The 25,496-nt window shown below is 43.0% G+C and overlaps 1 protein-coding gene across 1 annotated transcript in view; it reads left to right on the top strand.

Annotated features, from left to right (window-relative positions):
- Nucleotides 1-25,496, top strand: part of PLD1 (phospholipase D1) — a gene marked incomplete at its 3' end in the record, with an annotated part of 189,556 nt that overhangs the window by 7,873 nt on the left and 156,187 nt on the right. The window contains exon 2 of the mRNA XM_081953448.1: nucleotides 14,637-14,760. The remainder of the gene's footprint in view (nucleotides 1-14,636; nucleotides 14,761-25,496) is intronic.

The following is a 25,496-nucleotide window of genomic DNA, read 5'->3' on the forward strand; positions in this document are numbered from 1 at the left end:
ATTCTACAACGCAGGTAGTCCTCGACTTACAGCCATTCATTTAGTGACTGTTCAAAGTTACAACTGCACTGAAAAAAAGTCTTATAATTGTTTTTTTACACTTAACAACCATTGAAGCATCCCTATGGTCACGTGGTCAAAATTCGGACACTTGGCAACTGACTCCTATTTATGGCAGGGTCATGTGGTCCTTTTTTGTGCCCTTCCGACAAGCAAAGTCAATGGGGAAGCCAGATTCACTTCACACCTACACTATTGACTTAACAACTGCAGTGATTCACTTAGCAACGATGGCAAGAAAAGTCATAAAATGGGCTAAACTCACCTAACTGTTGTCTCGCTTTGAAACAGAAATTTTGGGCTTCGCCAATTGTGGTCGTAAGTCAAGGACTACCTGTAATATAGAGCGTGCCACAGATTAAGGCAGCATTCTTTATCTGGGTGAAGTGTTCTTGATAGGAACAACTTTAATCACATGTGCACTTTTTTTTAATTGACTTTCCAACATTGTGTAAATATGCACTCCTCTTTACATTTCAAGCACACCCTATCATTGGAATGGTGGAAAGTGGCAGTAAACTACTTTGTCAGTGATCCAAGTAACACCCCCAGCAAAAGAAGAGTCTGAGGCCTGAGTTTCCGCAAAGTTCCATTTTATTAGAGATGTCATATTGGCACACCTGGGAAAACCCGAATCTGAAAGCTTCCGGGTTTTTCTCAAGCAAAAGAAAGTTCAAGTCCCTGCCCAGCACCCACATGTCCATCACATGGCCCAATCAGGAACCATCCAAAAGTGGAGATGCCTCCCAGTCACACCATCGCAGCTGCAGGGCAAGATGTCCTTGACTCTCTGAGAAAAGAACATTATTATGACTATATATCACCCATACTCCATATAATCCCCCTTCCCATTTTCCCACAGTAGAAATTATGGCAAGTCTGAATGTAAAAGATGGCTTTCCAGGTCTGACACACTGACTTTTGCAATGCACATGTATGATGTTAGTTACATGTTACATGTGTTGCTTATGCATCATGTACAGTGTTAGGATTAAAAAAAATTTACTACCAGATGTGGGTGTGGCTTGGTGGGCGTGGCTTAGTGGGTGTGGCAGGGGAAGGTTACTGTAAAATCCCCATTCCCTCCCCACTCCAGGGGAAGGATATTGCAAAATCCCCATTTCCTCCTGATCAGCTGGGACTCGGGAGGCAGAGAATAGATGGGGGTGGGGCCAGTCAGAGGTGGTATTTACCGGTTCTCCGAACTACTCAACATTCCGCTACCGGTTCTCCAGAACTGGTCAGAACTGCTGAATACTGATCATGTATGATATGACAGTTACAACAAAATAACCTTATTTTTCTACAGTCTCCAGAAGCCTTGCTGGTTTGCTTTTGGTTATACTGTGCTTCACAGGTAGTTGTTAATTTCCATGAAATGTACATAATGTACCATTTCTCGGAGTTTTGTGTATGAATTTAAACCTCTGGCCAGCTGCTTTGGAAATCAAATTTGCAGGTTGAAAAAAAAAAGATCATTTTCCTTCCTTCAGGTCAGATTTTACCTGAACATGTTAAAAACCCTTCTTTTCCTCCCTCCCTCCCTTCCTTTTTGCCTGCCAGCCAGGCTGCCTGCCTGTTTTTATATTATTCTTTGTAAAATTGTGAATGTCTGTTACCTTGTGAAAGATCAGGAAACCTACATCTCATAAAGAAGAGAATAAAGAGTCCTTGGTGCTCTCTGAGCATGGTTGTTTTCTTGCAGACATTTCATTACCCAGCTAGGTAACATCATCAGTGTTAGTGACTAATGCTAGCACTGATGAAGTTACCTAGTTTGGATAATGAAACATCTGCAAAAAAAAAAAAAAAAACCCAAGCAAGCTCAGAGAGCACCAAGGACCCCTCACCTCAACCCTGAGGTACAAATATTTTCCTTTATAGAAGAGAATAAGCAACGTATTGTACCTATCTTGAGGGACTGACCCTTTCTGTTCAGCTGGGGTGGAAAATCCAAAGTATTACAGTCAAAAGGTTACAGAAGATTACTGGTCCCCTACTCCTGCCTAACTGACATATAAACTTGGCCTTTGCATGCCATAGGTTATGAATGTACACTAAGACTATGCAGCAATTTAGATCCAAAGATGAAAGAATGCTTTGGAGCATATCAGAAAAATAGGTCTGCATTTTCACATATAGCTGCCTGCCATAGGATCCTGGGAAAAGACGTGGCTGCTTTCAATAAAGGCAAACAGGTGCTACATTCCTGCGGCTGCACACTCCCAAACACCTTTTCACCTTCAGATTTGAAACTCTGCCTAATCCTAATATGCATATATCCTTAAATGTTTCATCTGTTCCTTCCATTCCATCATCCGTTTCAGAGCCACTAAGGGCTCTAAACTTAAGCTTTATTTTCTAGACAAGACACAGAAAATGTATCCGTGGTTAATAAATAAAAAAGTTCTACGCAAATCCATTTAGATGAGGCTTGAGTATGGCTTCTTGTCATTTCTCACTTTACTCATAGTTAGAATTTTTATAATAATTGACATTTACCAGATCACACAACCTAAGGAGTTAAGATATAGGTAAAATAAAGGAGATTTACAACCACAGATGAATTAACTCAGAAGTTAATTTGTTTATTTGGTTAAATAAATATTTACTTACATTTCTCTTTTGTTCTGTTCTAAAAGCTGCTGAATCAAATATTTATAAATGATACAGAAGAAGGCACAAAGATTTCCACAGATGATAAGATCTACTTGTGGAGATTGACCTAAGGCCTATAGCAGAATAGATCATGGTAGACAGATTCAGGGGTCACCAGCCTGTGGACCGTGGCCCACTACCGGGCCATGGCCTGTTGGCCACCGGGCCACGTGAGTGACCTGCTAGTGTGCGCACACATACATCCCGCCACTCATGCTACTTTTTTTCTGAGCGCCATGTGATCGCTACTCCACAGGTGCCACACGGCCACTACTGTCACTGCCGGCTCTGTGCATATGCTACTGTCACCGTGGGTGCTATCGTTCGCAGCCCCATTTGCAAACATGCAGGCGCGCATCAAAGTGCCTGTCCTCCCCTCTGGCCCACCAACCCCAGAAGGTTGGGGAACTCTAGATTAGAGGACAGGTCCCTATCTTAAGAAGGTAATAGTACAATCAATAGATCTATTTTGGGCAGCACATAAATAAATAAAAGAAAGACATAGAGGCAAGAAACAGAAAAGAATGCAAGAGTAGATAGGGGAAGAGTACAGAATTATTCCATAATTAATTACACAAAGAAAACAGTTTTGAAATCCGTAGCTTAATTTGAATTTGGATATGAAGTGGGTTTAATTTTAAAGGTAAAGGTTCCCCTTGCACATATGTGATAGTCGTTCCCGACTTTAGGGGGCGGTACTCATATCTGTTTCAAAGCCGAAGAGCCAACGCTGTCCCAAGATGTCTCCGTGGTCATGTGGCCAGCATGAGTAAATGCCAAAGGCGCATGGAGCACTGTTACCTTCTCACCAAAGGTAGTTCCTATTTTTTCTACTTGCATTTTTACATGCTTTCGAACTGCTAGGATGGCATAAGCTGGGACAAGTAACGGGAGCTCACTCCGTTACGCGGCACTAGGGATCCGGACCACTGAACTCCTGAGCTTTCTGATCAACAAGCTCAGCGTCTTAGCCACTGAGCTACCACATTCCCAGGTTTAATCGTAGAACATATTTTAAACATTTATTCTGGACATACAGACATTCTGTATGACTTTTCAGCTCAACATCAAATGTCTCATGAGTAGAAAGAACAAATCCTCTAGATGGCAGACAATACCAAGGATGGGTAAACATTCTTTTTCATTCTCATGAAAATTCACCCAGTCTTCCCTAGTCCCTTCATAATATTCTCCAAGAGATGCTATTTATGGATTTAGGAGATCACCATTCTTATGAACGGTCTGAAGTGATTTCCATAGGTTCTGTTCTAAACATGATATATGACACAATTTGCAACTTGACCCTCTGAATGGCAGTAGGTTGGAGAAACCAAGATCAAAACGCAAGGCTTGAGTCCAGTGACTTTCTCCACATTGTTTGTTAGGTAGATTGCTAATAAAGCATAATAGTCCAGTTCTTCATTGTGGTTTCTCTGACCCACTTTTAAACTTTCATCCACAGAAGGAGCTTCAAATCAGTAATTGGTTTTGACTATGTTTGCAGGTGGATGATAGCGTATTTTTCTTTTTGAAAGTTAACCATTCCTTTTTTTGGGAGGGGGGATATATCTTTATTGTACAATTTTCTTAGGTATGTATAAAATTTCTATATTCATGATAACAGTATACTGTCTGGGTACAATCTCTATTGAATACAGACAGTAAATCTTATACACACCGTAGTTGTAACTATTATTCTCAATACCTATTCATCTTCACTTATCCTTGTTGAAAATTTTGCGTTTTTTCGATTAAGTCCTCTGTTTGGTTTTATCTATGATCTATTAATAATATCTAACATTATAAACATCCAGTAAACATCACACTTGTAACCATTAATTTCCAAATAATTATATGGTTTACTTATCATTCAATGTTCATTATACAATTATACAAATGATTTCATCTTTGTTTATATATCTAGATTTCGAACTGCTGCTGCTATTTTATACCCATTAGTAGAATAGTTCCCAAATTTAAAAAGTAGTCTTTTCCCCATTTCTGATTTCTATCTTTAGACCTATTATAAGAGTTAACCATTCCTTAAAAGATATCAATATAGCCATCACTTTGGGATATTAGGAGGAAGGATTTGAAGAACCCTCTTTCCCCCCCATCTAAGAATATGTGTTCCTGCATTAATAGCAAATCTGCTTTGCAAAACTCCAAGTGGCCTTATTCTCTAGGCAAGAGAATTACAGGACACCTCCATTATTGCCAAAAATATGAGCCATATTTTTACACACCAGATCTATTAGCACTACATAAGCTAATCCCTAACATATTTTAGTTGATGTTACCTTATTGGCAGGTGTGTCAAACTCGATTTCATTGAGGGCCGCATTAGGGTTGTGTTTGATCTCTTGGGGTGGGGGGAGCAGGTTTAAGCATGGCTGGGGTAGGCATAGCCAGGGTGGGCGTGGTCAGCTCGACGTCACTCAATGCTCTGTTTTAGGCCGCCACGGCCTCCTGCAGCCCTCTGCCAGTGAAAACTGAGGGGTCCGTTTTCACTGGCAAACGGCTGCAGGAGCCTGTTGGGGCTGAAAATACCGTCCTTCTGAGCTCCGTTTTTGCTGGCAGAGGCACCGTGGGCTGGACCTTCACTGTTTCCAGGGTAACTGTGCGGGTCAGATCGAAGCACCCTGTGGGCCGGATCCGGTCCATGGACCTTGAATTTGACACCCCTGCCTCATGGTATTGTTTAAACATTTTTAATATGATTGCAATGTTATGGGGAAGATGGAAACGTCTGGAATATTGAGAGTGTGTGATGGGTATTCTAGGAAAATGGGTACCTGAAGACAAAACACCCTGCTTTAAATGTTCAGAGTGCTCACTATCATCAAAATAATTTTTCCTCTGTTTTGGGGAAAACCGATAGGAATTCTTCCAAAGAAAACACTCAACTGTAACCGTTCACCATTTTATAGTCTCATAACATTTTGGTATCTGTGTGAGGCGGGGAGATATTGTTGAAAATAAAGATCAGGCTGGCATTTTGCTCTTTAGCAACCAATGTTCTTATTTTTTAAAAAAATATTTTAAAAATCATTATTATTATTTTTTTAAAAAACCCTAACATCCAGATAACCTGGGGACTTTGATAGACGCAAAGAAACATGTTGGCAAATGGATGTTGGATTCTGAGCATTTGACTTGGTGTATTGTGTGAGTTGAAACACATGTGGTTTGCTTAGCAAACGTATTTAAACAAAGCATGGCTGACTGAACTAGGACAAACTAGTCTGGAAAGAGGAAGGAACAGAAGATATGGAACACAGACGAAGAGAACCTGGGTGAAAATTAAGTGATCTCAGCCTGTTCAACAAGGGATTTGAAAGTGTTTGCCTAGCACTTCATTTAGCACTTCATTTGATGTTCATCACTCTGGTAGACCTCCAGTCTGTTAGAAATCCATATTCTTTTTTCTTTCATGCTTTGCTTCTCAAATTATAAATAAACCCTATATTACAAAGCCAGTATAAATGATAGGACAAGAAAGGTTTGCATGGATCAGTCATATTGATAAGAACCAACTTGCCTGATATCTCCACTTCACATCATATATCTTCTGCTAACAATGGTTATGAAATATACCATCCCTCTCAGGGTTGTGAATCCTCCAACCCAGCCCAGGCATTAAAACATATTTAGTTTAGTAAAAAGAAGGACTAGGGGAGACATGATAGCAGTGTTCCAATAACTTAGGGGCTGCCACAAAGAAGAGGGAGTCAAACTATTCTTCAAAGCACCTGAGGGCAGAACAAGAAGCAATGGGTAGAAACTAATCAAGGAGAGAGCAACTTAGAACTGAGGAGAAATTTCCTGACAGTTAGAACAATTAATCAATGGAACAACTTGCCTCCAGAAGTTGTGAATGCTCCAACACTCGAAGTTTTAAAGAAGATGTTGGATATCCATTTGTCTAAAGTGGTGTAGGGTTTCCTGCCTGAGCAGTGGGTTGGACTAGAAGACTTCCAAGGTCCCTTCCAATTCTGTTATTCTATTCTAACACAGGTCCCCAACCTTTCTGGGTTGGCCCAGAGCGAGGGGAAGGGGGAAAGGGGGGATGGTTTTGTGGGATAGGAAGGTGTGCGCACACCCATTGCTCGCACAAGTAGGGGCATGAGGGCATGTGACACATGAGTAAGGCCTTGAGTGCTCGTGCAATTGAGGCAACGAGCACCACAATGTTTGTGCGAGTAAGGCCTCAATCCCCTCTGATGCTCGTGCGAGTGAGGCAGTGTGTGCACGCATATGCATATACACCAGCTGGCCACTTATGCAGCCCAGTTGTGAACAGGCCCAGACCAGTAGTGGGCCGCGGCCCATAGGTTGGGAACGCTCAATTTGCTGCGTTTAGTTGCGAATTCGAGCCATTGTGACCCCATGGACAATGTTCCTCCAGGCCTTCCTGTCCTCTACCATCCTGTGGAGTTTAAGCTCAAGCCAACTGCTTTGGTGACTCCATCCAGCCACCTCATTCTCTGTCATCCCCTTCTTTTGCCCTCAGTGTTTCCCAGCAATAGGCTTTTCTCCAGTAAGTCCTTCCTTCTCATTAGATGGCCAAAGTATTTGACTTTCATCTTCAGGATCTGGCCTTCAGCTTCATCCCCTTCTGCAATTTTACATGTGGAGACCCAAGCAAAAAACCTGTAAGCCAGTCTGATCAATCAGTGTTTAAAAGCTAGTGCAACATACTATTTGTCTCCATGCAGTAAAAATGGAAAATAAATGATAATGCTTGTAATAAGAAATAGTGCATCTCTTGCTAGTAAAGGAAACCACACTGAATGAGTTGATCAGCTCAATGGGCTGTTGATGGACAGTATCAAGGCGAGGGTTTTTCCTCCTTAGTAAAAAGTAGTCTCTTTCCAGTCAAGCTTGACTCTGGCTAATCATTGACGCCTTGGAAATCCATGTAATTTTAAGGGCAGGTGCCCAGCTGATAAGGATTCAACAGATGACTGGGGATACAGACAAACCTCCAGGCTCCTGCATTATCAGTAAAGAGACCTGCCACCTGGGCAGTTCAAGCGGAAGCTGTTAAAAATAAATTATATAAAGCTCCCCCCTGCTGTCCTAGGAGGTAACTTGTTTCTGATGGAAAATAATTTGGTTCCTGAAATTCTTGCACTCTGTATCTCTTCCCTGTTCTTATTAAGAAAATCATGTTTTTTATGCCTCGGATTTCAGTTTGAATCAACTGTTGGCAGCCCATATATACCTTGTTTCCCCGAAATAAGACAGGGTCTTATTTCCTTTTGACCCTTGAAATAAGCACTTGGCCTTATTTTCAGGGAGGTCTCATTATTTTTGAGGTGCAGGAGGCGGTGAGCGGGGTCATCTCATGGCTGCTGCTGTATTGCAATATTTTCAGGGAGGGCTTATTTTCAGAGGAGGGCTTATTTTAGTGCATGCGTTCAAAAGCCCAATTGGGCTTATTATCTGGGGAGGTCTTATTTTTGGGAAAACAGGGTAGTTTTCTTGGCAATTGATACGAAAGTTGTTATTTTTCCCCCTTTTTAACTTCCTAATCTATCTGATGATAATGGCATTGACGCAATGAATTTGGGCAGATTCTGGGAGACAGTGGAGGATGGGGGTGGGTGAGTGGCAGCGATGGGTTTCATATTTTGTTACCACCGGTTCGCTGTGCACTCATCCTTCCGCACATGCATCCGGCCTTCCGCACATGCGCTTTACTCGTGTGCACACTTTTTGCACATGTGCCCTGCCTCAAAAATGTGCCTAAATAGAACGGCATAGAGCTCACCTGAAATTTTCACTACCGGTACAGGTGAACTGGTCCGAACCGGCTGAATACCACCTCTGGTGGGTGGGCTGGTGGGCTGGTGTGCTATGGTCCATGGGGCTGCAAAGAGTCGGACATGACTTAACAAAATCCAGCCTACAAATTTCCTTGTTTTTTCCTGTCCGAGAGATAATATGATGAAACTCTTCTTAGGTTTGGAGCCAAAATAAACCAGTTGCTTCTTTTTCTGATTTTTTTTAAAAATTAAGCCAGATATGGAATGGGTGAAGTGCAACTTGTTACCCTCTGGGTTAAATTGAGAGGATAGTAATAGCACTTAGACATATATACCGTTTCATAGGCCTCTCTAAAGTGGTTTACAGAGTCAGCATATTGGCCCCAATAATCTGGGCCCTCATTTTATCCACCTCAGAAAGATGGAAGGCTGAGTCAACCTTGAGCCGGTCACGATCGAACTCCAGGCTGTGGACAGAGTTCGTCTGCAATAGTGCATTCTAACCACCGCCCCACCACAGCTGTTAATTTCTATCCCCTGCAAAGAAAGACATAACGGGGGGGATTTGTGAAGAATAGCGAGGAAGAAACCAATGGCTCCCTGTGAAGAGCACTGATGTTCATCTCATATTTGCCTAAAAGCACATAGGTGGCACAAGATTTGTGGAGAAATATTCTATCGTCATATACAGGTAGTCCTCAGTTTACAACCACAACTGAGCGCAAAAATTCTGTTGATAAGCAAGACATTTGTTAAGTGAATTTTGCCCCATTTTACGACCTTTCTTGTCACAGTTGTTAAGTGAATCACTAGTTGTTAAATTAATGAGATGGTTGTTAAATGAATCTGGCTTCCCCTTGGACTTTGCTGGTCAGAAGGTTACAAAAGGGGGTGGGAGGAGCTACTGCGACCGTCATAAATATGAACTAGTTGCCAAGCATCAGAATTTTCATCATGTGACCATGGGGATGCTGCAACGGTTATATGAAAAATGGCCATAACTCAGTGCCGTTTTAACTTTGAATGGCCACTAAATGAATTGTTATCAGTTGAGGCTTATCTGTACATCAAAAATGGATTTTTTTAGACAGTGGGAACCAGACACTGCATTGCACAACGAGAACCTTTTACTAGCTGTTCAAGCATGAAGGTAGTTGCCTCATACTTTCTACTGGAATGACCAACTGAAAGCCCATAAAATTGTTCTGACAGGCTCTGAACTGAGCAGGATATGCCAGACAACCTGAAACATTAAAGCAGTTTGACGTGGAAGGATGGGCCAGAATTCTTCCAGGGTAGTGGAAGAGGCTGATTGCCAATTGCAGGAAATACAGTACTTAGTTGCAGGTATTTCAGCCAAAGATCATCATCATCGTCATTTAACAACCCCATAATCCCTTGCGAGGTGGAGTCTGGGCAACTGACTGGAGCTAGCAGAGTGTTTTAAGGGCTGGATGCCCTTCCTGTCGCCAATGCGGAGTTTTGTTCAGCAGATATATTCTCAGTACGCCCAGAGAGAGAAATACCTGCCTCTACCTAGGATCGAACTCACAACCTCCTGATTGTGAGGCGAGAGCTCCATCTCTAGGCCACCGCACCACTCCAATTGCAGCCAAAGGGGATGCAGCCAGTTACTGAATTTAAGGGAGAGAGGGCTTTTTCACCCCATCCCATCCAATGGCAGATGACTGTTAGGACAATGATGGCTAGCCTTTTTGTTGTTTGGTGCCAAAAATGTGAGGGTGCACGCATAGTAGCGCCTGCACCCATAATGCAAAGTGCGCTCCCACATGGGCATGTATGCACAACCCCCTCAATGCTCCCCAACACACTCACCACACTACTCACCTTCAAGCTGAACTTGGTATTACCTCCGGGGGGCTGAAGAAGGCCGTTTTAGCCCTCCCCAGGCTCCAGGAAAGCCTCTGAAGCCTGGGAAGGGTGAAAAGTGGGCCCAATGTGGCCCGTTGGGCCCATTTTTCACTCTACCCAGGCTCTGGAGACTTTCCTGAAGCCTGGGGAGGGTGAAAGCAGCCTCCCCTGGCCCTCCAGAAGGCCGAAAATCAGCTGGCCAGCGTGCGCCTGCATACTGGATCTAACGGCTCGCGTGCCAACAGATATGGTTCGGTGTACCACCTGTGGCACGCATGCCATAAGTTCGTCATCACAGGCCTAGGAAAGAAATAAAGTGAGTGCCAACAAACTGAGGTTAGGTTTTATAGACCATGAGGACCTATAGGAAACTGGTGACATTTGATGGTAAATATATTCAACACTTCACAAAATCCAAAAAGGGATTAATATTTTTTTTTTACAGAACGACTTATTAAATATTTTATGTCTCTGTGTATGTGTCTACTGGGTATGTCTCTGCTATATCCCCATCTTGTCTCTCTTAGTGTTTGAGAGAGAAAAACACTGCCAGTTCTTTTTATGTTCTGCAAAACAAACCACAGATAGTTCTTTCTTAATGACCAGTTACTTAACAATTGTTCGGAGTCACAAGAAGTTTTTTAAAAAAGTTGTTTAGGACCCATCTTCAAAGTTACAACTTCCACTCCCCTTCTCTCCCCCCCCCCCCCCGCCACCTCTAGTCAAAGGCTTGCATTTTGATGCCTGGCAACCAGCTCAAATTTACCCTGTTTCCCTGAAAATAAAATTCCTGGATAAATTCCCGGATAATAAGCCCAATCAGGCTTTTGAGCGCATGCACTAAAAAAACCTCCCCTGGAAATAAGCCCTCCCTGAAAATATTGCAACACAGCAGCGGCCATGAGGTGACCACGCTCGCCGCCTCCTGCACCTCAAAAATAATAAGACCTCCCCGAAAATAAGACCAAGTGCTTATTTCAGGGGTGAAAAGAAAATAAGATCCTGTCTTATTTTCGGGAAAACATGGTATGTCCATTTGCAATGTCATACGACCATGATTTGTGCTGGCTTTTGCTGTCTTCCAACAGACATTGTACATGCTGGATTTGCTTAACAAACTCGTGGTTTGCTTAATGACCATGGTGGCTCACTTAATGATCATCATAAAAACAGTTTTTCGAGCAGAAAGCACCATCAGGTTGAGGACAGTCTTCTGTAAAGTGGGACCGACGATCGATCTGAAGCTGGGATCCAGCAGAAAACTTAGAAGTGCTCTGTGCCTTTGGTTTTTTAATCCTGAGTAGCTTTTGTAGCCAGAGGAGAATTTCAGGGGCAAATAAGGTGGGCTTTGGGAAATCGATCTTTCCTCTATTTAAGTTAGAACAAATTAACTTTATTGTCACTTTGAATGTACACTTAATCGGCATACATTAAAATGACATTCCATTGCATACGGCTCTTAAAAGGTCACCACCTCTAGTATACACTACATAAAGATGAATAAATAAATAAATAAATAAATAAATAAATAAATAAATAAATAAATAAATAAATAAATAAATAAATAAATAAAATCATTTCCTTAATGACCCCTTTTTAAAGGGGTCATAATCCCTTTTTACTGGCCGAATGCCCTTCTTGTTGCCATTGTAGAGTTACACCTAGGATCACAGCCCCCTGATTGTGAGGAGAAAGCTCCACCACTAGGCCACCGCACCACTCACAAAATTATGCATATAACCGCGTATATTATGTGACACAGAGAACCAACACAATCTAGTCCGGATGTATGAAAGTGACCCCAGTATACAAGAGATGGGGAGGGATATGAGCAGAGGTGATATGCTCTCGGCTCGCACCAGATCAGGCAAACCGGTAGTGGCGGAGTAAGGCTCTGCCCATCTACCCAGATGTCATCACGGACATTCTGCACATGGGCAGAAGGTTGTGCACATGCCTAGATGCTCTTGCTCCCGCTACCATACCGGTAGTGAAGATAATAGGATACCATTACTGGATATGAGATGTAATCATGGTACTCAGCAAGGATTCTGAAGAGATGATTTCTCACTTTTGAAGAGGCATTAAAGCTTGGTATAAATTTTGATATGAAAAAATCAAAGATTCAACTACAAGTGCGTGTTTGTACACATAATAAGCATCCACACGGACACAAATGATTTATAGCCTGCCTTTCCATTCTGCAGCTTAAACTGATATAATGTTCCTTCCTGATTTTCCCCATAACCATTTCCACATCAGGCAGGGTTGCTGATGTCAAGACTTGGAGCTTCTGTGCCGAAGGTGAACAAGAATTGAGTCTGACACCTTAACCATTATCCCAGGCTGCCTGAGAATACCATTAGTGTGATGGGCAAGCAGGTTTAGGCAATGCCGTAGACTAAACCAAGGTGGTTTTGCTTGAGATTTAGAGATTTATTTTATTAATATGACCTTTATATGACTGCCCAACTCATTCACTCATAACTCCAGATGACTTAACAGAATTAAAACCCCAAATATAAATCCCAACGAGCACCTACCCTCCTCAAACAAAACAACGGATGGGTTCCATATCGTTCTGGGGTTCCCCAGGCCTGCTGGCAAAATGAGATCTCCAGGGCTTTTTGAAAGCGTATCAAAGTGAAGGAGGGAATGATGTTCCAGAGGGAGGGGACCACCACAGAGAAGGCCCTTCTTGGTCCCACTAGATTAGGGTGATCAAATTCAAGGCCCACAGGCCAGATGCGGCCCACAGTTGCTTAGATCTGGCCCATGGAAATATCAAAGGACCGGCCCCAGCGGTGAAATTCATTTTTTTTTTACTACCGGTTATGTGGGCGTGGTGTGGCTTGGGACGTGGCTGGGGCATGGCTGGGGAAGGATACTGCAAAAGCTCCATTCCCAACCCACTCTAGGGCCAGCTAGAGGTGGCATTTGCCGGTTCTCTGAATTACTCAAAATTTTTGCTACCGGTTCTCCGACCTACTCAAAATTTCCGCTACCGGTTCTCTACAACCTGTCAGAACCTGCTGGATTTCACCCCTGACCAGCCCTCAGTGCTTCTGCCGGCCAAAACGGACCACAGCTTTTTTTGGGCCGGCAGAGTGCTACAGGAGGCAGAACCTTGTTCACCTTCTCTTTAGCAGCATCTGCCAACCAGAACTAGGTACCCTCCAAGATTGGGTTAATCCCCTACCCCATATTTCCACCCAAATATTAAACCCGGCTTAACTCTGCCTAGCTTCTAAATCCAGATAAGGAGAACCAGATGCTAAGCTTTGAACTACTGAGATAAGCAATTGTATCTAAACCTTGAGACTCTGCCTCCCGAAGCTCATCTAATTTTTCACATTTGATTCATTTAACATTTGTTCTTTTTTCTCCTCCAATATGGTGTCTAAATTATTTGGCAGCCACATAATGACATAAATACAGGTGTGTCAAAGCCAGGCCCCAATACAGCAAGGTGTCCATATCATCTTTCAAATCAAATACATCAATTTCCGCAGCCCATTTTGGCTGGCAGAGTGCTGCAGGAGGCAGCACCTTCCCTTCAGCAGCATCTGCCAACTAAGAACTAGGTACCCTCCAAGATCTGGATGGCTGTTGTTCAGAAGAGCCAAAAACATCTGGTTCTTCAGCCAGGTCTTTGATCAGAGTGACCCCTCTCGTATCACTGAGTTTGTCATCTTTTACGTTAATCTTTTACTGTGATTGATTTAATTGTAATTTTTTTTATTGTGAAAACCACCCACGGTCATTAAGAATTGGGTGTTATATCAGTTTTGTAAATTATCACTAATATTAAGGCCTCCTCTAGGGCTGTGTCAGAGGTGGCAGCAAAGATTGATAGACTGTTGGACAGACAGTCTTCAGAGACATCTGGAGAAATTGTCAGTTCATGTATGCTCTGCTCCTTTACAAAAGAGTCAAGCCTCATAGCAGCTGAGGACTCTACATGTCTTTAATCTCTACATTATGGAATTGAGACTATTTGTGCCAGAAAGTAAATCTCCCTTTGTCTGGAATAACTGTTTTGAATGCAAAGGGGAAAAAATGCATCTTGAGCCTGTGGCAAATGCCCACCATGGCCATACCCAACGCGGCTACGCCTACCCCGGCCATACCCCACTACCACTCCTAGCCTTCCAAGGTCAAACACAACCCTGATATGGTCCTCAATGAAATTGAGTTTGATTCCCCTGCACTAGATGGACGTCCTTAAGAGAGGAAAACTGTAACATACCCTGCTTGCCCACTCTTGTTTCTCAGGTAGCTGTAACTGGGAAAAGACAGTCCTTCAAATAACCTGACCCAAAGCCATGTAAGGTTTTAAAGGTGACAATCAACACCTGAATCTTCAACTATCATTCAAAGTCATCTTTAATCTAAGGAGGTAAGGTACAGGATTGTAAATTGTGCTCATCGTTTTCCTAGTTAAATTATTCTCTGCTTGAAAGTTGCTATTCATCATCCATAGGGGAGAGCCTGGTCTTGTAACATACAGGTTTAATTTAGGGAAATAACATTTATTGAGGATGGCATAACTAGTTTGGCTTTGAAAGACCAGTAAAAATGAATATTGCTTTGAGTTGGAGTCAACTTCTGGTGATCGTTTAGACTCAGCCATGCAATCTTTGTAGCAATAGTTTGCCATTGCTGTTGGCCAAGTTGTTTTTCAGGTTCCCAGTCCAACTTACAATCCTGGTATTACCTAATAGTCTCCCATTGAAGTCCTAACCAAATTTAACCATATTTAGCTTTTGTGACCAGATAAGGTTGGACTAAAGCTGCCATTTCCTTTATTGGAATAGTAAGGGTGACTAGGGATTGGCTTGTTCGTGCAAATGCCCTACTTTGCTAATTGTGGATTTGTGGCAGGAGCTTTGAACTGTGCGTTGTATATGTATACATATTTAAGTATGTGGTGATGATTACAGCCCCAACACTGACTCTTACTGTGGCTGTTCTTTATTATTGTTGTGCTGAATGTTGAACAAGAAGATTGCCAAGGAAATAAAAGCTTTCCTCTGACACCCAAAGGGAGTTGATAAATTAGGAGTGACATGGGAGAAACAGACCATTAATAAATCTCTCAGCTAGCTACCCATTCTTTGCTTTACGGATGTTTTTGAATGCATGACTCGCCATAGACTTTGTCTAGACTGGGCTTGTGAGCATCGGCATACTTATTTGAAAGTTAAGTCCTTAAAGGACATTGCAGAGAAAGTTAATCGAATGTAGAAGTAGCACATTCAACAAACGGGTTGTGAGATAGCAAGGACAATGTATGCAGAAGCCCTGCTTTAATATTATTTATTTAAAAGTAAAGTAAAGGTTCCCCTCACACATATGTGCTAATCGTTCCCGACTCTAGGGGGAAGTGCTCATCTCCATTTCAAAGCCAAAGAGCCAGCGCTGTCCGAAGACATCTCTGTGGTCATGTGACCGGGATGACTAAATACCAAAGGCGCACAGAACACCGTTACCTTCCCACCAAAGGTGGTTCCTATTTTTCTACTTGCATGTTTTATGTGCTTTCAAACTGCTAGGTTGGCAGAAGCTGGGACAAGTAACGGGAGCTCACTCAGTTATGCGGCGCTAGAGATTCAAACTGCTGACCTTTCTGATCGACAAGCTCAGCGTCTTAGCAACTGAGCCCCCGCATCCCACATTATTTACTTACTGCGTCCAATTAAAGGTTTCAGATTAAAAGGCATTGCTCATTTATGATATCCTTCTGAATTACCTGTGAAGGTTACAACACAACCATCATGAATATGGGGGTTCTTATTCTAAAATAGTCGTGGGCTTTCCTAAATGAATCCTTTTATTCAGTGTTAATAATGAAATAGTGTTGAAGTGCCCCAAGACTTGACACCTGTAGCATGCTGACAAGGCCTAGTCCTGAGGCAACATTAGCACAGGGCCTGAAGTACATTTTCCCCCTGGTTCACTCTGACTTGGGAAGCTCACCACTTCCCAAGCACTGAGTTGTCCCTTCATCCCCAAAGTCACAACAAGGAGCAACTGTGATGGTAAATGGAAAGTAGGTTTATGCCAACCTACTATGATATGCCATAGAAAGGCTGGGAGACATCCCCGCCCCCCCTTTATTCCAGTCCTAAGATAATGAATCTGTCAGAGTCTGTGAAGGAACTTCTCCAAGTCCCTTTTGGATCAGGAAAGTGAGTGACAACGTCCCCACTGATTTGAGAAGCAAGACAGCAAGAGAAACAAAGAATCCCCATCTTTACAAACTCAAATGGGATGCCGAAGGATGCACACTCTGCTTCCAGGGTTCTGTAACCTGACCCCGTTTTTTCTTTTCAATAAATCTGTCTCACTGTAATAAAAGCCCTGTGAGAACCCAGCCCTCTTGATCTTGAGCAGCTGCTACAGGCTTGGCACCAAGGGGAAGATCTGCCCTCTTCACGGATACAAGATTTACGAGACCTCGCCCCAACCCTGGCAGCTGATCCTCTGCAGCTTTGATCTCCTCCGCTTTGACCTGCTCCGTACCAAGCTCCGTCCCTTTCAGAAAACACCTGGAGAATTAAGATGCATGCTATCGGCACCTCAAACATCTTATTTGCTAGGATTATGCAGCCATCATGGGAACTTAAAAAAAGATTAGTTTTTTTTTAAGGAAGTCCTGACCAGTGTAGTATAGTAAGTACCCCCATCTGTTTTGAAACACCCTTTCAGCTGTTGGAAGAAATGTCCGTCTGGGTTAAGTTCCAAGTGGGGGAATAGAAAACACTGGAAACATGGAGGCTGTTTGGAAAGATGGTTTAATGGTGGACAGGATCCCATGGCTTGAGCTCCTGAGCAGAAAAAAAAAGCCAAGATGCTGAGAGTGCCTGAGTTTTATATCCTCTGTTAGACCCCACCTCTCTGTTTCCTGTTCTTGTCTAAGAAATGTATCCCATTGACTGTCAGACTCCCAGGGAAACATGGGTCTTAGCCAACTTTGTAGTCTTTGTCTATCTCCCAGGCTTGTTTGAGTGCTGGCTGATGTAATCTTCCCAGGTGCCATGTGGTGAGATGGGAAGAGGGCTAATCCTACCTTGGTTATGTAGAATAGACTGGCTCAGGCCTTAATGGTCCATTGACAAAGGTGGGGGAATATGAGTTTCTGCCTTCCTTTTAGGAGGAAGTATTCAGCCCTTTTAATATTTCCTAAAATATTTCATTTTCTAGGAGAGAGGTGAGTGCTAACTTCCTACACAGCTTTGATTGAAGGTGCCACTAATCCCTAGCCTAGGAGAATTTTTCTAATTCTATGATTCTATGTTAGCTTTTCTTCTCTGTGTTTTCCTTCCAAAAATCCTTTTACTGGGCTTCTTTCTGGTTCAGCTCCAGAGTGGGTCCAAGTAAGGCCATTCTTTTTTAGACCTAAATAGCTTGGATATCCTAACGGTGTGAAAACAGATTCAGATGTTAAATGGCTCTCCAGATTTATTTTTGGAGTTGGTTTTGGAGCTGTGATGACAAAATAAGAGCATTGGTGACAAGAGAAAAAAAGTGTATCTATGGACAGATCTGGACTAAAGGCTGAATTATATTTGCATAAAGATAAAATGGTGCAGTATACCAATTTTAGTTAGAATTGGTTACAAGAGAACTTTCAAAATCCTTTGTCAAATTGATGGGCAGAGAAATTGTGTTGATTTCCCAAGGGATCAATCATCCAACTATTTTTCAAGGGCAGGATTTCCCTTTTGTGGTGACAACTGTCCCATTTATGGTGACACCCCTTTGTACCACTGACAAAGCCCAATGGAAGAACTACCTTATAAGTTAACCGAACCACGGCGCACCAAGGAAACTGCAGGCCACTATGGAAGACTGCACTATGGAGGTGCAGCAAATGTTTCATGTGCCACCCATGAAAATGTCTTAGAAATATTTTCTCTTCAACTTTGAAAGAAGTCTAAAAAGCTAATTTCAAGATCAAATGAGGTACTGTTACCACTCTATAAAGCCTTAGTAAGACCACACCTTGAAGACTGCATCCAGTTTTGGTTACCACACTACAAAAAAGATGTTGAGACTCTAGAAAGATTGCAGAGAAGAGCAACCAAGATGATTAGGAGACGAAGCTAAATCATATGATGAACTGTTGCAGGAACTTGGCATGGCTAGTCTAGTGAAGAGAAGGACCAGGGGAGACATGATAGCAGTGTTCCAATATTTGAGGGACTGTCACAGAGAGGAAGGGGTCAAGCTATTTTCCAAAGCACCTGAAGGCCAGACAAGGAATAATGGATAGAAACTGAACAAGAGAGGAAATAAGGAAAAATGACTCAGAGTGGTGTGTGTGTATTACAGTATAACTATGGAACGCCTCAAGCAATTTTAACCAAACTTGGTACACAGATGACTTACTCTCTGGAAACAAACACTGTAGGGGTAAAACACCCCTAAACCTCCCTCCCAGCAGGGACGTGCGGTCAGGGGAGGCAGGGGAGGCAGAGCCTCACCTCTCTTCATGAAATAATAGTATATAATAATAATATATATTTCGTCCCATCCCTTTTACACGGCTCCCGCTAAGTTCTGGTAAGGAGAAGAGCTTTTGGGGAGTGAAGAGGAAGAGGAGGGAGGAGGAGGAGGAGGTGCGTGCGCGGGGCGGTGCCAGCAGGAGGGTTCTCGGAAGCGCCAATAACCTTCCTCCCTCCGCTGTACTTTGCGCACTTCTCACGACTGCAATAGACGTCCAGAAGTGGCAGGGGCTGTTGGGCTGGAAGTCCAGTAGAGGCAGGAAGGTTCTCGTCGTTCCCCAGTCACTTTCGAGGACTGCGGAGCGCGAGCCGGCGGAGCATGCTCAGGAAGGCGGGGAATGGGATCACGTGTGCTGGAGGCTGAGGCAGCCTCAGCCTCCAGCACACATGGTCCCATTCCCCGCCTTCCTGATGACGTCACCAGCCTCACCAGCCATAAACCTTACCGCACGTCACTGCCTCCCAGGATGTGTGTTCTGTTAAGATACAGCCTGTTGTGCCTTAAAATGGCTTCTACTGTACTGCCGTAAAATGGCTTCTACTATACAGCGCAATGGAGTTGCCGTGGTAACAGCTTCACAGTACTCCACAAGGGGGCTCCCTCTGGTAAGGGGGAAAATCCAACATTAGAAATTACATTTGGTCCGGACATTTCCCCCCTATAAATAAATACCCGAGCAACGCCGGGTTATTGGCTAGATGTTCTCTAAAAATGAAGATGGAAGTTACCATTTTAAAAAATGATGGAAAATTAAACTATTTCTTCTCTGTGCTAGAATCTGCTCAGCGTACTTTGAGAAGAAAAAAGTTGCAGAATCAGTGAGTTGATCGGAACAATGTCTGCTCCCCATCAGAAAGTTTTAAAATATCACTTGAAACCAGAGGGAAAAGCCTATGTGTAAAGCCCCAATTCAATTCAATTTAATTTCAATTTATTAAATTTATAAACCGCCCCCTCTCCCCGAGGGGACTCGGGGCGGTGTACAGACAGAAATAAAATGCACTATAAACAACAGAAATACAAAACCCCAGACAAACAAATTGAACAAAAAGTCTGTACAATGATCATAAAATTAACTAATAATTAAAACCAATTAAAATACCCCAAAGTTTAGAATTTAAAATACCGGCCAGGAAGGTCGGGATTAGATTATGATTATGATTGTGATTGGGCCAGGCCAGCTAATTGGAACAGGTGGGTCTTGAGTTTCTTACGGAAGGAGCGGAGATCAGCAGTAATTCTAATATCGGGGGGGAGGTCGTTCCAGAGGGTTGGGCCCATCACAGAGAAGGCCCTACTCCTGGGCACCGCCCGCCGGCATTGCTTAGCGGATGGTACCCGGAGGAGTCCCTCTCTGTGAGAGCGAATTGGTCGCAGGGATGTGTGGGGTAGGATGCGATCCCGCAAATAACTAGGTCCTGAGCCATGGAGCGCTTTAAAGGTGATAATCAACACCTTGAAACGCACCCGAAAAGCCACAGGTAGCCAGTGCAGCTCGCGCAGGAGCGGTGTTACATGGGAGTACCTAGTACTCCCCATAATTGCCCGCGCGGCTGCATTCTGGACCAGCTGCAGCCTTCGGGCGCATCTCAAGGGGAGCCCCATGTAGAGAGCATTGCAGTAATCCAGACGGGACGTCACCAGGGCATGAGTGACTGTGCGAAGGGCGTCCCGATCCAGTAGGGGGCGCAATCGGCGCACCAGGCGAACCTGGTGGAACGCCCCCCTAGCCACGGCCGTCACATGGTCATCCAGCGACAGCCGGGTATCTAGGAGGACGCCCAAATTGCGCGCCCTGTCCACGGGGGGCAGTTGTTCGCCCCCAATGGCCAGAGATGGAACCCACTGGCTGAAGCGGGGCGCCGGTAACCACAGCCACTCTGTCTTGGAAGGGTTGAGCTTGAGTCTGTTGTCTCCCATCCAAACCCGTACGGCCTCCAGACACTGGGACATCACCTCGACGGCCCAGACTTTCTAAAGATGGAACTGCAATATTGCATCCAGTTTTGGTCACCAATTACAAAAAATATATGTTGAGAGTTTGAGAAAAGTGCAAAGAAGAGCAACTAAGATGGTCAAAGGCCTGGAGACTAAAAGATATGAAGAATGGTTGCGGGATTTCAGTTTGGGTAGTCTAAAGAAAAGAAGGACTGGGGGGACATGATAGCAGTATCCCAGTATTTGAGAGGTTGCCACAAAAAAGAGGGGACCAACTTGTTTACCAAACCACTAGAGAGCAGGACAAGAAACAATGGATGGCAAGTAATCAAGGAGAGAAGCAACTTGGAATTAAGGAGAAACTTCCTAACAGTGAGGACAATTAACCAGAAGTGGTTGCTTCATCGTTGGAGGTTTTTAAGAAGACACTGGACAGTCACTTGTCTGAAATGGTATATGGCCTCCTGCTTGAGCGGGGTAGTGGACTAGAAGATCTCCAGGGTCCCTTCCAGCTCTTTTCTGATTGATTGATATCACATACTTAAGTGTCTATTGCTTCCTGAAAATATATTGTCTTCAGATTCCCCCGGAGTTTTAACAACCTGATTTGTCTGATGGTTTGCCATGATGTGTGTTTCTAGAATAAATGCCCCTTTTGTAACATAATAGGGCCTCGGTTGACAGCATGGAAAAAGACTCCAGAGTTTTCATTTTGATAAGAGTTCTGCCCAGTAAAACTTGACAAAAACATGAACAACGTCCAGTCCCACTTTTCCTTATTCTCCAAAGATTTCAAGCAAGCAGAGATTGCATGTCGCAACTTGCTCCCCTTTCTCGTGTCATAGAAAACCTAAAAATATCATGGCTACTTTTATCATACTAAACAGACAATTCTTGAAATGTGGAAGGTCATATTTGCACTCTAATTATCTGGAAGGAAAGAAAAGCTATTTTTTTAAAAAAAATCCTATAAAAGAATAGAAATAATATTGACAAACTAGTAATCCTTCTTTTCTCCTGCCTTCCCACTCTGCTAAGTATACAAGATTCTGACACCTAGAAAACTGCTAGGGCAAGGATCGGCAACATTAAACACTCAAAAAGCCAAAAAGGTCCTAACCAGAAGCCTCTGTTCAATTCTGGAGCCAACCGGAAGTCCCGTTTCCCCCATCGTAGAGTCTCCTCCTAGCGCGGCATCCTTTTTCCTTCTACCTGTCCTAATCGAAAGCCCTATCAATTGTGGAGCCGATCAGCAACAGGGAGCCACAGCAGAGGGATGAAAGAGGGCTCCATAGCCGCAGGTCGCTACCCCTGAGCTAGGAGAAACAGCAAGATGACTAAGTTGTTAAGGGTCTGACCATTTCCACCCATCTATATTACCAATATAGTTTTTAGAACTGGCTATTTTTACTAAGAATGTTCAAAAAAACCACCGTGTAGAACTACAAATATGAGAAGAGCTAACTTTGTGTGATTTCTTAACTTCGTTAATAAAGTTTGTTTCGAATAATCTCTCTTTTGTTTTCAGTTTCAAAATGCTGTTGATTAATCTCTGGGTGTTTTTTTTTAAAAAATACTCAGTTTGTAAATTTAAGAAATACCCTAAAACGAATTCAGGAGACCTTGCTTGCGTAAATATTATCCTGCCTTATGACCTCTCTTAAAATGTTTTTTGTTTTGTTTTAGGAAGACACGTTGCTCCCGTTTTCTGTTGAGCAACGCTGCACTTAGCTGATAGCTTTTGCATCAGAAAGGGTGAAGCTGTCTGTGTTCAAATACATGCACTGGAAATACATAGCAAAAAACCCAGGCATGCCTGTATGTGGTGTATGTGTATAATCCTGCATAGCTTCATGCCTTGAGAATCTAGCATTCCGGTTCAGTAGCTGAGTCCAGCAGCAAGCATCATCCAGTATTTGAACAGGTTAAAATAGTAAGCACATAGCACATGTGTTTATAAGGCGATATAAATATTAGGGCTGCTAGGGAGAACTTTGTATACGATTTCTAAAGGCTGTTGTATGCTGTCAATCTTGCCAGTATGAAAGTATTTGAAGGTATGTATAGCAGACAGGGCCTATATTATGTTCTCCTGCAATTGGAAAATATTGCACAGCCTTAACTGAGAGGAAAAGTCCCAGAAATAGACAAGTGTGACGTTTCCTGGCTGGTCCTTTTATAATCATTTCATTTGCTGCACCACCCAGTCTCTTATAAATGAGAAATGTTCTAAGTATGCAACAATACGGTGCAGTCATTTGGCAACGGAGCTTATGCGGAGCTTATCCTTTATTTCTTGCTGCCTCTGCAAATTAAAGATCCCAATTTGGAACCAGTTTGGCGAAGTGGTTAAGGTGGTTGAGTTCTAATCCCGTTTTAGGCACAAAGCCAGCTAGATAACCTTGGTCAGTTACTCTTTCTCAGTTCTAGGAAGAAGGTAATGACACATTTTGAAATCGTGCCAAGAAAATTACAGAGACGTCTCCAGATAGCTGGCAAGAGTGAAAAAAACTGACTTGAAGACGTTAAAAAAATGTTCTGAATTTGGGAGATTCAGAGCCATTATGGATTATGTTGTTGTACAGGCAGTCCTTGATTTACGACCACAATTGAGCCCAACATTTCTGTTCTTGAGACATTTGTTAAGTGAGTTTTGCCCCATTTACCCCATTTCTTGCCACAGTTGTTAAGTGAATCAGTCTTCTCCTTTGGCTTTGTTGGTCGGAAAAAGATAATCACATGACACGGGGCACTGCAACCATCATAAATATGAGTCAGTTGCCAAACTTCTGAATTTTGATCACATGGGGATGTCGCAAAGGTCGTAACTATGAAAAATGGCCATGTCATTTTTTCAGTGCTGTTGTAACTTTAAACAGTCACTAAATAAACTGTTGTAAGTCAAGGACTAACTGTATTAGAATTGCAAAATATAGATTAAGTTCCATCAACAGGTATGTGGGAATCCACAAGCAGGACTCAAGCTAGTAGCAACTACAATTGGGTTTAAATTTGGAGAAAGGCTCCATCAAATAATAATACTGTAGCATTAAACAGTTAGAAATCCAACCCTTTTCCTCCACATTACAAAAAGTGTGTCTGTGTGTGTGTTTCAAGGATGAGGCTTTGCTCCCTTCAATTTCATTCATTTATTTGTTCCTAAGGAACTCAAGGCGTCATAAATACTTCCCTTGTCCTCCAGTGTTATCTACACAGAACAGTCTTGCGGGATTGTTTGGGATGAGACTTAGTGACTGGTGCAAGGTTAGCAGGGAATTTCTGTGTTTCTATGGACAGCTGCCTCTGAGCTTCCTTATCCTCATCCTGCCCCCTTTTGATCTTTTGGTTTCCATTGCAAATTCCAGTTCCCCTCAAAAATCACAGAACTGCATGAACGAGGAAGGCCTATCAGCTTCCTTGATACGATGGTGATATGCTGTTTGGACGCTACACCTGTGAGGGCGACCCTATGGCACGTGTGCCAGAGGTGGCACACAGAGCCCTCTCTGTGGTCATGTACGCTGTCACCAGCTGGTCTAGTGGATTCTGGAGCGCCAGCTGGCTGTTCTTTACGAACGCTGGAGCACTGGAAAACTGTCCCCCAAATGGCCTAAAAAACGGCCCGAAAAACAGCCAAAACCAGGGAATGGTTCATGTGCTGTTTTCAGGCCGTTTTTCGGGCCATTTTCAGGCTGGTTTTTGGGTCGTTTTTTAGGCCAAAAACAGCCCAAAAGGTAGCCTGAAAATAGTCCCCAAAACAGGCATGTGCACGCAGCCAGCTGGTGTCCGGGATGCACATGTGTTCCTGTTTGGGCACTCAGTGCAGAAAAGGTTCGCCATCTTTGCACTAGACCAACCTCTCCCAGATGTTTTCCTCAAATTCCCATCTAGCACGGCCACATATAGAATATGATCGTTGTTTTCTTTTTTCATATTTCCATAATAATTAGGGCTTCGATGACTTACTGTTGACTCAAGACTCCTTGAGTTGAATTGGCTGCAATTCAAAAGCACTTTGGAGCGTCCCAGAGCAAACATGCTTGTGGCATGTTCTGTACATGTGCTGAAGCAGACTCTGCAATGAGTTGAGATTTATTTTTGGTGGCTAGATGGACATATCCATACAGTTTTCCTGGCAACCTTGTGGCAGTGGTTTGCCTTAGCATTCTTCTACAAGTTTTTTATTTATTTATTTCCTAGCTGGAATTTCCTAGTAGTTTCTCATCTTACGTACTCACCATATCCAACCATGTTTAGCTTTTTTGAGTTGAGCCAAGGTGAAGTAGATGTTTCCACCTGAGTTGGACATATAGTTGGGGATCACAACCAAAACTTTATTGTCAACCAAGATAACAGTAAGTGACACTGAATATGGATCAATGGTCCTCCCTCCTCATTAAATAATGGCTCCTGTAAGAAGTATTCAAATGATCACTTCATTTATTATTTTAGTGCTTGTTGAGGCACATGGATTAAATGTTTTCATAAATGTCATCATAAATTGTCATAACAACATTGTGCAATTATTATTTCATTAGCACCATTCAATTTACAACTGGTGATGTCACTTGCCTTCCTAGTCATCCTCTCCACAAATACTATACTCAAGTAACTGGAGTATTTGTACAATAATTTTAAAAAGCACTACAGACAGTCCTTGACTTACAACCACTCGTTGAGTGACTG

The sequence above is a fragment of the Natrix helvetica genome (genome assembly GCF_964273705.1).
Source record: "Natrix helvetica genome assembly, chromosome: 5".
In the NCBI taxonomy this organism is placed as follows: domain Eukaryota; kingdom Metazoa; phylum Chordata; class Lepidosauria; order Squamata; family Natricidae; genus Natrix; species Natrix helvetica.